At 40.9% G+C, this 13,886-nt stretch overlaps 1 pseudogene; it reads left to right on the top strand.

Moving 5' to 3' along the window:
• The first annotated feature begins 945 nt into the window (after positions 1 to 945).
• On the top strand, positions 946 to 13,645 carry LOC139947330 (glutamyl-tRNA(Gln) amidotransferase subunit A, mitochondrial-like; annotated as a pseudogene).
• The last annotated feature ends 241 nt before the right edge of the window (positions 13,646 to 13,886 follow it).

Genomic DNA, 13,886 nt, shown 5'->3' with positions numbered 1-13,886 from the left:
ATCCTTGTCATTTGATTGGTGGAACTTAACTCACGTGATTCACTATAACTCCCATCAGCACAAGCAATCAACCTATTCTCCCATGGGGAATAGCATTTCCCATTCAACAGTTAGGATCATCCTTGTTCTCAATGTTTTTGAGCAGTACAGTGCCGCCGCGCCGCTGCTAAAACAAAGGAGCACCTGTGCAAAAGTGGTCCGATTTGTGCATTGTTGCCGCTACGCGGCGCTATACGATTTTTGGTTGTCGGTTATTTGTGTGATTTTTCATAATGTTATACTTTTAAAATACATCAAATGACAAAGATCTATATGTCAGTTATATAAAATAAATATTGAGTGGCTTTAATTCGTGGAATGGAAGGAATATTATCGTTCGGTAAAATTTGGACTGTTTCATTTTACTCAGCTTTGCCTCGTGAAATGGAACAGTCCAAATTTTACCTTGCGATTATATTCCTCCCATTCCACTCTGAGCCACTCAATATTTGTATACTATCAACAGATCTCCATTGCTAGTTATTAAGTAAGTTTTTATGCTAACAATTGCTTTGAGTAATTACCAATAGTGTTCAGTGCATCTTAAAATCATACTTTCCTTGTTTTCTCGTCTTCTGGTCTGCTCATCCGGGTGGCGGATTTTTTTTCCCCAGGACGAACGTTGGCAGATAATTACCCACATACTTCCCGGAAAAAAATCATGCGCATCTGGGTGAGCCCCTTCCATGAGCTACATGTAATCAAACTTTCACTCACCCTTCTCGAGGTGACGTCAGTGGACCTCGGGCCAGCCACAAGTGCCTCACATTACTTGTTAAGTTTTTATCTAGCAATTATTTTGAGTCTGAACTTTCCTTGTCTTTTCTTCTCCTCAGGGTGGACTATGTGAACACCTTAGGACGCTCAAGACGCTATATGAAGAAATATCTTCCTTAGCTCATCAACATGGATAAACGTCTTAATCCTCAGGCGTTCAAGTAAGTCCATATTAACATCGATTGTAAATGATGTGTCTCCGCGCTTGGTATTTAATTCATAGTTCAGCTAACAATTTTGTGAAAGCACAAAATTTGTGCAACTTTTGGGTTTAGAAGGTCGAAAAAAAATACAACTCCACAGAATGTCCTCATTGAACTGGGTCAACTATTTTATATTCTGGTAATGAAATAAGTAATAATAATAATAATAATAATAAAAACGATTTTTGGGGTTGAACAAAGAATTGACTAGAGTGGGATTTAAACCAACGACCTCCGGATTAACGTGTCGGCGCTCTACCAACTGAGCTATCTAGCCCTATATTGGCGGTGTTACTATTTTGTCAATATCTTTGTTTGGGGGTGCCAGTCAGAACCATCAACCGTAAACTGCCGTGTAGCCAGGGATCACACCCAAATTACGATACAACCTGGGCAGCCAGGGGATCTCTTTGAGGGGATGCGACTTTTTGTTTCGGATATCAATATAAATAACAAAAAACTTAAAAAGCGCACAAATCCATCCTCATGTTGCTAAAAAAGTGACCCTTAAAACCTGAAGACACCTGTGGAGAGTAGATGATGAAGAACCCTCATTCATAAATACCTAAATACAGTTTCGCTATTCCTATTGGTGAAGAGTGCGTCACGTGGTTGTGTATAACCTTTGTTTATGACCGGTAAAAAGTGTTAATTCTTGGGCGTGACACGCGACCTTGCACCTGTTCTTTTAAGACAGTTTCTTCATTCCATTGGTCGAGAGCAACGGCTGAAACAGTTGTGACACATCACGCGGTACACGCGACGAGCATTGCATTCCCTTATGAGGAGTTGTTTACCCGAGGGCATACTTGGTCTCAGTGGGGAGGTCTTGGTCTTGATCTCAAGCTAGGAGGGAAGGTCTTGTTTTTTGTCTTGATGTTGGAGGGGAAGTCTCTTTGACTTGGTCTCGAAGTCTTGATGTCAGAAGGAAGACTCTTAACCGGTTGCGCACAAGAGTCGGAAGGTGCAAAGCGAACCTGGTGAAGTTGGGATACGTTGCAGGTTCCGACACCTGTTAATGCGGGGAGTGGCAGACCATGGATCATCTCCTTACCTGCCCCCTACTGCCATCAGCAACTACTACTGATGACCAGGGGCCAATTTCGTAGAGCTGCTAAAGCACAATATTTTGCTTAAGCAAAACAATCACTGCTTATCCACGGTCACCTCCTAGGCCCCAACTATTAGACTGCTTTGGGTCATCTATACCCTCAGTCACCTAGGCCCCACACCCTCACTGTCCCCTGTGCTTGTTCCTACTGACACGGTTCAGTGAGCACATACCCCCCACACAACCCCCAAGGCTCCACAACAGGTTTCACCACGCATCATCGAGTTCACTTCCCGCCTACATTTCCCGCCTTCGTGCATCACCGCTGATCCACCGCCTAGTACTTAAGCAGCATGCAGCATCAGAGTCCAGCATTCTCCAGAAGACGATCAGAGCATACTGATCGAAACGTCGAGTTAACCCAACGGTTCTTTTCAGAACCACCCCAACTCATTTAGAGATTGTTAATACATGGTGTTACCGCAAACTCTTCTATATCTTATCTCCACCATGCAAAGTTTCAAATCCTACTTAATCACTGCTTAAAAAAATCAGATTACCGGCCAATACTCCACTCAATTGTTATGCTAAGTAAACAACAGCTAAATACCAGTCACAAGCAATGCATACGGTATGAAATTTTGCCCAGTAACATGTGTAAAATAAGCGAGCTATTTTCGTGCTTAAACATGTTAAAGCCATTGGACCCTTTCGGTACAGAAAAAAAATAAAAGTTCACAGATTTACAAATAATTTACAGGGTTTGCAGTTCTGGTAATGGTGAAAGACTTCTCTTGAAATATTAGTCCATGAAATGCTTTACTTTTTGAGAAAACAGTAAAACAATATAAATTCTCGTTAGTGAGAATTACAGATTTATTTTAAACACATGTCATGACACGGCGAAACGTGCGGAAACAAGAGTGGGTTTTCTCCTTATTTTCTCCTGACTCCGATGTCCAATTGAGCCTAAATTTTCACAGGTTTGTTGTTTTATATATAAGTTGTGATACACGAAGTGTGGGACTTGGACAATACTGTTTACCGAAAGTGTACATATAATGGCTTTAAGCAAATCTTTTGCCTAAGCAGCTCTATGAAATTGGCCCCTGGCTGAGGCCACCGACACTGCCCTTTAGTGTGCCAACTACTGGAGGGATAGCATTTGAGTAGCATGGACACAAGAAGAAGAAGCGGGAAGATCTTGACCTTGGTTTCGATCTTGGAGGTTAGGTTTTGTTCTTGGTCTCACAGAGAAGGCATCTGTCTTTGTATCAATCTTGGAGAGGAGTTCTTTGTCTCAATCTTCTTGTGGATTGCACTGCAGTGGGATGAGTTATCCTGGGCTCAATAATTCATCTAGCCTGCTCTAGTCATCTTCAGCACTCACACCACCCTTTAAAGGCAGTGGACACTATTGGTGTTTCTCAACATATGCATAAAATAACAAACCTGTGAAAATTTGAGCTCAATCGGTCATCGAACTTGCGAGATAATAATGAACGAAAAAAACACCCTTTACACACAAAGTTGTGTGCGTTAAGATGGTTGATTTCGAGACCTCAAATTCTAATCTGAGGTCTCGAAATCAAATTCGTGGAAAATTACGTCTTTCTCTAAAACTATGGCACTTCAGAGGGAGCTGTTTCTCACAATGTTTTATACCATATCAACCTCTCCCCATTACTCATCACCAAGTAAGGTTTTATGCCAATAATTATTTTGAGTAACTACCAATAGTGTCCACTGCCTTTAACTTGACCTGTTTTTATGTTTGCTTAACTTAGGGAGAAGTAAGACAAATATAAAGCTATGAAGCAAGAATCACCTCCAGATTTTCTCTCTAGTGATAATAATTTCTGTTGGCATGTGGCCTTAACAGATTGAGAAAGAGGAGACTGTTAAATCAGCCATGATGGGAAGAATACTGCCCTCTGGTGGCGGATGGGGATGAGATATAAGCTTCACTTTAATACCTGTTTTTGTTTTGCATATCTTAGGGAGAAGGACGACAAAGAGAAAGCTATGAAGCAAGAGTCACTGCCAGATCTTCTCTCTAGTGACATGCATCGGGAGATGATGAAAAAGAAATGGGAGGCAGAGGAGGAAGAAATGAGGAGCCGAGGTCCTGGTCCTCTTCACTACCAGAACCTCAAGTTTGATGGTAAGGTGTAGACCAGACAGTACTTTTTCTTTATTTAATTTAAAGACACTGGACACTGTTGGTAATTGTTAAAGACCAGTCTTCTCACTTTGTGTATCTCAACATATGCATAAAATAACAAGCCTGTGAAAATTTGCGCTCAACAGGTCGTCGAGGTTGCCAGATAAGAATGAAAGAAAAAACGCCTTTGTCTCATAAGTTGTGTGCTCAGATGTTTGATTTCGAAACCTCAAATTCTAAACCTTTTTCGCACAAGTTGTGTGCTTTCAGATGTTTGATTTCCAACCTCAAACTCTAAATCTTAGGTCTCAAATTGAAATTTCTCAAAACTACGTTACTTCAATGGGAGCCGTTTCTCAAAATGGTTTATACTATCAACCTTTACCCATTTCTCTTTACCAAGTGAGGTTTTATGCTAACAATTATTTTGAGTAATTATCAATATTGTCCACTGCCTTTGAATGCCCCAGGCAGCCCTCATGCCTTCCTTTTGTTACGCAACACCAGGCGGTTTCTCGGACTCCACTCACACCTGTGTACTCACTGCATGCACTCCCTCTCTCATTTATATTTTTAGGACTCACTCCTGGATGAGGCAGTAGTTTAAAGCCATTGGACCCTTTCGGTACAGATAAAAAAATTAAAGTTCACAGATTTTCAAATAACTTCCAGGGTTTACAGAAGGTAGTGGTGAAAGACTTCTCTTGAAATATTGTTCCATGAAATGCTTTACTTTTTGACTTGAGAAAACAGTAAAACAGTATCAATTCTTGATAACGAGAATAACGGATTTATTTTTAAACATATGTCATGGCATGGGGAAAACGCGCGGATATGAGGGTGGGTTTTCCCGTTATTTTTTCCAGATTTCGATGACCGATTGAGCCTAAATTGTCACAGGGTTTGTTATTTGATATAGAAGTTGTGATACACGGAGTGTTTGCCTTGGGCAATACTGTTTACCAAAAGGATCCAATGGCTTTAAAGGCAGTGGACACTATTGGTAATTACTCAAAATAATAATTGACATAAAACCTTTTTTGGTGACGAGTAATAGGGAGCGGTTGATGGTATAAATCATTGTGAGAAACGACTCCCTCTGAAGAGCCATAGTTTTTGAGAAAGAAGTAATTTTCCACGAATTTGATTTCAAGACCTCAGATTTAGAACTTGAGGTTCTTCCCTGCGCGTATATAGGCCAGTGCGCCCTCTAGTTCTTATATATAACTCTGTGGTTGTCAGTATTGCCATAGTGATTTTTATACTAATTATGATTACAAAGCCCTCTCTCCTTTAACAGGTTTTGCTCCTTAAAGACATCTATTTTTCTACATCCTTGACTGATGGAAGCACAAAAAGCTTTTCCAAAATCATAAAAACTTTCTCTTTCCTTTCACACAGAGCTCTTGGTTCTGATACGGGGGGATCAGTCTGCCACCCAGCATCGTACAGTGGAGTCGTTGGTTTTAAACCTACGTATGGACTCTGCTCGAGGCATGGCCTAGTCATCTCTCTAGTCAATTCCCTGGACGTACATGTACCTGGAATATTGGCCAAGTCTGTTGATGATGTGGCTACAGTATTAGGTATGGAATCAATCACATGAAGAAATACATATTTTTGTACTTTTACCATTTAAAGGAACACGTTGCCTTGGATCGGTCGAGTTGGTCTTTGAAAAGCGTTTGTAACCGTTTTTTATAAAATGCATATGGGTAGAAAGATGTTGTAAAAGTAGAATACAATGATCCACACAAACATGCCTCGAAATTGCGTGGTTTTCCTTTTACCTCGTCGACTAACACGTCGGCCATTTATGGGGGTCAAAATTTTGACTCCCATAAATGGCCGACCATGTTAGTTCGCACAGTAGAAGGAAAACCACGCAATTTCGAGGCAAACTTGTGTGGATCATTGTATTCTACTTTCAAAACATCCTTCCAACCATATGCATTTTATAAAAAACGGTTACAAACGCTTTTGTTTTGACCAACTCGTCCGATCCAAGGCAACGTGTTCCTTTAAGGAGTTTGTAACACAAATCACAATGTGTCTTTCTTTATAATAACCATGACAAAAACATGACCCCACCTTTAATGGAAAATGATGATCATTCAACTCAATTGTTTTAAATCTGTTGGAACAGGTGCTATTGCTGGCCATGATCCCCTAGACTCGACAACAGTCACCGACACATTTGAGCCGTTTGAACTTGATGAAGAAATATCACTGGATGGACTACACATCGGCATCCCTAAGGTAATTTAATTTTTGAGAAATCTTTCAGCCCTAGAAAACTGTGTTCACCAACTGAGCTGTCTCTCTATTTAACAAATTCTTAGCAAGAGGGTTAGTATTAATAAGGGAATCAATTGGTGAAGAGGTTTTCAACTAGTGGTTTAAACCCAAGGAGGCCTGGTTCTTGATAATTTTACAGAGACAAAGTCGAGGTAAATTTTCAAGAACCAGGCCCGGCAGGTTTAAACCACGTGTTGAAAACCACTTCACCACACATTGATTCCCATTCATATACAATTGTCAAAAAACATCAAAACTTTTTGGTCAAAAAGTAAAAGAAATGCAAAAATTTGAATTGTTCAATGATTTCTTTCAACACAACACCCTTCCAGCTTTGAAATGGTAAGGCCCTTGGGTAAACAACTCCTCATAAGGGAATGCTGTGCGCGTAGCGCGTATCGTGTGATGTGGCACAACTGTCTCGGCCAATGCTCTCCACCGATAGGAATGAAGAAACTGTCTTATTAGCATAGGTGCAAGCTCGAGTGTCACGCCCATGTTTCAACACTCTTTACTGATCACAAACAAAGGTTTATACACACCCACGTGACGCACTCTGCACCAATAGGAATAGGAACTGTCTGATGTATTTATGAATTTTGATTTGTACCCATATACATTGATGTGTGTTAGCACACAGTACTTGCCCAAGTCTGTGAAAAAAACCACACAGGCATTATTACTGGGGTGGGATTCAAACCAACGACCTTAACAATCCTAGAGCAGTGTCTTACTAACTAGACCACCGAGATTGCCCGGTAGCTAGAGGCAGCTAGAGCAAACATTGGTATTTTTTATCCCTGGTGCAAATTAAAGAGCCAATAAAGGATGGTCTCAATATGTTACATTTGTAACTATTACCTTTTTATGGCCAAATAGACATTGTCAGAATTTAACCTCATGGAGACATGTGTATATAGTATTTCCCTCCTCAGCAGCTGTGAGCTTAGTAATAGTTTGCTGACCTCATGAATAATTCATTAGTAGGCAGGGCCAGTAGGTGGTTATTCTGTGTCTTTGTTATGTGTAAATGCTTTGCTTTATTTGGGTCTGCAGTGGTAAGTACCCCCCCAGAAATTCCTTAGGGCATTATGTTCCGTTCGCAGATACCGGTAAATAACCATTTTACTCTCAAAATTTGCATTTAATAATAAATAACTCGAGTCAAAAATGCACCAGGCCACGCGGCTTTTTCAGCTGAGAGTCAAAAACGGCTTATCAATTATAATGACCCTCGAGCTTTGGCATTTCCACACAAAATAGCCGCCACTGATGTCGCGATTCCTTTGTCGCGCGGGCTTGTTTGACCCCACGTTTTTCAGAAATTTTGTAGCGTTCTGGAGAAAAACCCATTTTTACCATGGTTAACGTGAGGTAAGAGACTCGTTATATTTGTTATGCTTCCTGGATGGACTGCAGCTGTTAGAAAACTGTAGTATCTGTATATTTGAGATCATCCTTTATTTGCTGTTTAAACATTGATTACATAAGAGGATTAAAAGTTGGGTCATGTGTTTTGAGAGGCTGAAATTTTGCATACATGTACTCTAAAACTTGGGTTTGCACACATGTACTCTTTGGGTGCGTTCGTTTAGCTTCCCTGGGTCGACCTCGGTCTGCTCGGTACGTTCGCATAGCTTTGACGGGGCTCACCCGGGTCAGCCCCCAGTGCCCTGCTTGTGAAGTGGGTCACTTGGGGGTGACCTGAGGTGCAAGCCGTCACCATGAGGGGGCGAGTGTGATCGTTTGTTTAGCTCTTGTCAGGGGCCCACCCGAGTGAGCATCGTGGGGTAGACCCAGGGAAGTGTAACGAACGCACCATTTGAATACTCCGTCTTTGCCCCATCACCAATGAAGCCTTCGGCCTCGTTGGATATGGGACGCAAAAGCACTGTATGTTTCTGTATTCCACTCGAGCTTGTGTGATAATTTATGTTATCCCTGATGCAAATTTGACATCTACTCTGGCTTTACTGCTATTATTGTCATTACTATTTTTTCCAGGAGTTTCATTTCCCCGGTCTTGATGACTGCGTTCTCCAAGCTTGGTCCAAGGGTGTGGATCTATTTGAGAAGGCTGGTGTGAAGGTGTCTGAAGTCTCTGTGCCTAATGTTCAGTATTCAACAGCTTGCTATTCAGTGATGGGCCCTGTCGAAGTGGCATCCAACATGGCCAGATACATTGTATGATGGAATTGAGTATGGTGAGTGAACATTTGTTAAATTTTAATTAAGGAATACAAGAGTGGTTCGAGGTCTTGAACGTTTGAAACTGGCAGGATCATGTTGGTGCGATAAAGATAAAGGACCTGCCGTCGATTTCACAAAGAGTTGGGACTCGTCTTATCTCGAGTTAGGAATAGTAACTCATAACTTAGGATTAATCTTACGGTCCGCATGCTACAGTGCAGGGTTGGGACTCGTCCTAAGTCCTAAGATTAGTCTTAAGTTAGAAAGTGTTTTGTGAAATCGACGGCTGGGCCCAATTTCATGGCTCTGCTTACCATAAGCACAAAATCGGCGCTTGCGGAAGCAAGGGACTTCTGTGGTATGGCGTGCGTATCTCACAGGTTAGCGGGGAATTTTGGCTTGTGCGCTTGCTTTTTTAACTAGGCATTCTACGCTTTCACAACTAGCACAGAAATTGGGTGTTTGCAGGTCAGTGGAGATTAGTGAATGTGCCAAATTTGGTAAGCAGAGCCATGAAATTGGGCCCCGCAAGGTTTTAAACGAACTTTCCAGGCTAAGTCACCACTCTTTTATTCCCATTCATATACACTTTTTAAGCGCAAACATGTTTGAAAATCTATTGAACCTTTTTTGTAATTTTTCAGTTCTTGTCACGATCTTATGATTTGACTCAAGTAGTTGTACATTGATTGCTGGTGTATTTATTGTATTGCGCTTAAACAAGCACCAAGCAATCTCGCCTATATTTGAACACTTCTAGCCGTGTTTATAATACTCGTTTAAACACCCCCACATGACCATGGCGTGTTCTCCACCAATAACAAAAGCGAAACTATCTAGGGTTTGTTCAAGGTGAATTGATTCACATCATGCTTTATACGGTAAAAAGCTGCTGTACTTCTAGCTGAGCAAGTTTTTCTTGCCAATTAGTGTCGGGAGTTGTTTCCACACATCTATGGTCTCCTGACGATGACTACAGCAAGCTAGTCGAAATTCAAGAACTGACTCCACGGTAGTGCAGATGTACGATCCTGTAAGCTAAAATTGTAGTCCCGCCAGTTGTCTATACCATCCGCCCAGGTAATAGTTAATGAGCAGGAATCGTCTTTTCAGAACTGAAAAGTCTCCCGAACACCCAAACAATCTACTCCGTGGTCGTTGAATAAAGAAATAATAATAATAATAATACACAGTTTTTATATAGCACTTCACACAAAAAGCTTTGAAGTGCTTTACCATGTTTACAAGAAAAAACAACAACAATATTACAAATTAACATAATTAAAGATAAGCATATATACACAGAAAGCGGCAGAAAACAACAGAGAACTAGTTGAATAACTAGGTTTTGAGCAGTGATTTGAATTGATTAGCAGTTTGGGCAGTTTTTATGTGGTTTGGCAGAGAGTTCCAAAGTACAGGTGACGAGTAAGCGAAAGAGCGATGACCGTATGTCTTTGTACGTGTGACTAGTGTTTGAAGTTGGGATGAAGAGGCAGATCGAAGAGCTCGAGATGGTTTGTGAGTGTGAATGAGTTCTTGAAGATACTCAGGTGAAGATCCATTGATGCACTTGTATGTTATAAGGAGAAGCTTGAATTGGATTCGTTTGCTGACTGGTAACCAGTGAAGTGATCTGAGTATTGGTGTGATGTAATGCCGGGATGGTGTACGCGTGACGAGTTCTCTAAGAACAAACTGTACCTGGCAAGTAGATACACACAGATGTTACTGCAAACCAAATACATATTGATACCTCACCATGCAATGCCTCTAATCACCTCGACAACATATCACCCCAGTACTTCGCTCACTTCATTGGTTACCCGTCTCCAAACGCTTAGAATTCAAACTTCTCCTGCTGACATACAAATCTCTCCACCAATCCGCACCTCACTATCTTTAAGATCTCCTTTATCCATATGTGCCTCATCGTACCCTCCGCTCCAGCTCTACCTCTCAACTAGTCCTATACATCACTCGCACGATGTCTTATGGCCACCGCTCGTTCGCATACTCTTCACCCTCACTCTGGAACAACTTACCGCACACCATCAGAACTGCTCCAAACGAGAACATTTTCAAACATCTGCTGAAAACTTACCTGTTTACTCATTAATTTTTGTAAAGTGCTTCGGGACTGTTGTGTGAAGGGCTATATAAGTGCCGTTCATTATTATTATTATTAAACCCTATAAACATCTACAAATGTACCTTCCCTTTATATTGTCCCCGTAGGTCATAGACATGAGCATAGTGATTCAACTGAGTTACTGTATGCAGCGACTAGACACCAAGGTTTCAATGATGTCGTCAGAGGACGGATTCTCGCCGGGAACTACTTCCTGCTTAAAGAGTGAGAACATTTTATTGAAATTCTAAAATGATTTTTGGGGTTGAACAAAGAATTAACTAGAGTGGGATTCGAACAAACGACCTCCGGATTAACGTGCCGGTGCTCTACCAACTGAGCTATCTAGCACTATATTGGCATTGTCCCTATTTTGTCAATATCTTTGTTCGGGGGTGCCAGTCAGAAGCCATACAACTGTTAAGTGCCGTGTAGCCAGGGATCACACCCAAATTACCATACAACCTGGGAGGTGGCAGCCAGGGGATCACCTTAAGGGGATGCGACTTAAAATCATTCTTAAATGATCAAATTTAAAAGGACACGTTGCCTTGGTTCGGTTGAGTTGGTCGGTAAAAAGCGTTTGGAACTGTTTGTTATAAAATGCATATGGTTAGAAAGATGTTTTCAGGGTAGAATATAATATACTGCCTCAGAAATGTTGGGTTTTTTTTCTTGTTTTTTTACAAACTAATACAGTCAGCCAATTTGTGGAGTAAAAAATTTGAATTCACAAGGTGGTCAATACTTTGCCTTTGTTCAACCAAAAATTATTTAATGTTTACCCAATCAGTTTCCTTTGTGGCTTATTATTAAATATAATTTGTGCATTCCTGTATTAGTGTTATTTTCCAAGAGCATTTGTATTATTTTTTCGGTTGCGCTTGAGTAATCTGTTATTAGAAAGTGCGCTTTTTAAATGCAGTGGACACTATTGGTAATTACTAAAAATAATTATTATCGTAAAACCTTTCTTGATTACGAGCAATGGGGAGAGGTTGATGGTTTAAAACACTGTGAGAAACGGCGTCCTCTGAAGTGCTATAGTTTTTGAGAAAGAAGTAATTTTCCATGAATTTGATTTAGAGACCTCAAGTTTAGAACTTGAAGTCTCGAAATCAACCATCTAAACACACACAACTTTGTGTAACAAGGGTGTTTTTTTCTTTCATTATTATCTCGCAAGTTCGATGACCGATTGAGCTCAAATTTTCACAGGTTTGTTATTTTATGCATATGTTGAGATACACCAACTGTGAAGGCTAGTCTTTGACAATTACCAATAGTGTCCACTGCCTTAAGTTTGTATTAATATAAATATTAATATTATTATTATTCTGTCTGGACAGCAATTATGAGAAGTACTTCCTTCGTCTGACGTCTGATTGCGAATGATTTCCAGAGAGTGTTTCGTAGTGGAGTAGACGTCTTACTAACACCTTCCTCAGTCAGCGATGCTAGGACGTATAAAGACTTTGTAGCCCGGGACAATCGGCAGCAACAGGAAGTAGAAGACGTAATGTTCATGTCGGCCAATTTAGCGGGTGAGTCCCCTTTAAGCACAGTTCATACTTCCTGGGAATGAGATACGAATTTTGATGCCACAAGGCTGTTTTCACATGGAATCTTTCGCAGGAGTCAACTGATGCGAATCATCTTTGTGTGTTTGCGATGTAAAAATTTGTGGAAAATAGTGGAAAATTACTCGAAAACTACGTCACGTTAGAGGGAGCTGTTTCTCACAATGTTTTATATGGTTGCAGCTCTCCGTTACTCGTTACCAAGTAGGTCTTTATGCTAACAATTATTTTGAGTAATTACTGATAGTGTCCAGTGCCTTTAAAGACACTGGACACTATTGGTAATTGTCAAAGACCAGTCTTCTCACTTGGTGCATCTAAACATATGCATAAAATAAACCTGTGAAATTGGAGCGCAATTGGTGGTCGAAGTTGCAAGATATTAATAGAATAAAAAACACCCTAGTCACACGAAGTTGTGTGCTTTAAGATGCTTGATTTCAAGTCCTCAAATCCTAAACTGGAGGTCTCAAAATAAAATTTGTGGAAAACTACTTCTGTCTCAAAAACTACGTCACTTCAGAGGGAGCCAGTTCTCACAATGTTTCATATTGTCAACCTCTCCCTATTACTTGTTACCATGTGAGGTTTTATGCTGATAATTATTGTGAGTAATTACCAATAGTGTCCACTGCTTTTAAGCGATAGCAAAACAAGATAAACTTTTAATCAAAATTATTCCTTTTGCAGGCATTCCAGCGATATCAGTCCCCGCCTTCTTGTCACCACAGAGCATGCCCATAGGACTGCAGCTGATTGGCCAAGGATTCAAGGAGAAACAGCTGTTGACAGTCTTTAAGTGGTTGGAACAACAGGTGTCATTTCCGTGGCAGGAGCTTCAGAGGTCACTGAGGTCAATGGACAGATGACCCAGGTCAACCGAGCTCAATAGGTTAATAGGTTTAACTTCCCTGGGTCTACCCCGCAGTGCTCACTCGGGTGAGCCCCTGACAAGAGCTATTCGAACGATCACACTCGCCCTCTCGTGGTGACGGCATGCACCTCAGGTCACCCCCAAGTGACCCACTCCAGAAGCAGGGCACTGGGGGCTGACCCGGGCGAGCCCCGTCACAGCTATTCGAACGTACCGGGGCAGACCGGGTCGACCCAGGGAAGCTAAACGAACCCACCCTATAAGATGGTTTCATTGGATTTAATTTGTTATTATAACTTTTTTGTTCCATTATAAAAAATGGCATTTGTCAAATAAAATATTTTAAAAACTACAAAAGTTTGAGGTTGTCATGCTTTGTTTGTCCAAAATATGACACTAGAATGGATACAGTCTACTCGACGCTAATAATGCACATGTACCATTCCTTTAGGATAAAAAGTTCACATGGCCTAAACTTTTTCGAGCGAAAAGTTCACAGGGCTATACTTTTTGCTCGAAAAAAAATCACAAGGCTATAAAGTAAAGCCTTGTGAACTTTGCGCTTGAAAAAAAATCATA

Source organism: Asterias amurensis, chromosome 14 (genome assembly GCF_032118995.1).
Source record: "Asterias amurensis chromosome 14, ASM3211899v1".
Lineage (NCBI taxonomy): Eukaryota > Metazoa > Echinodermata > Asteroidea > Forcipulatida > Asteriidae > Asterias > Asterias amurensis.
The sequence above is the reverse complement of the archived record's forward strand: the minus strand, read 5'-3'. Positions and strand labels throughout refer to the sequence as shown.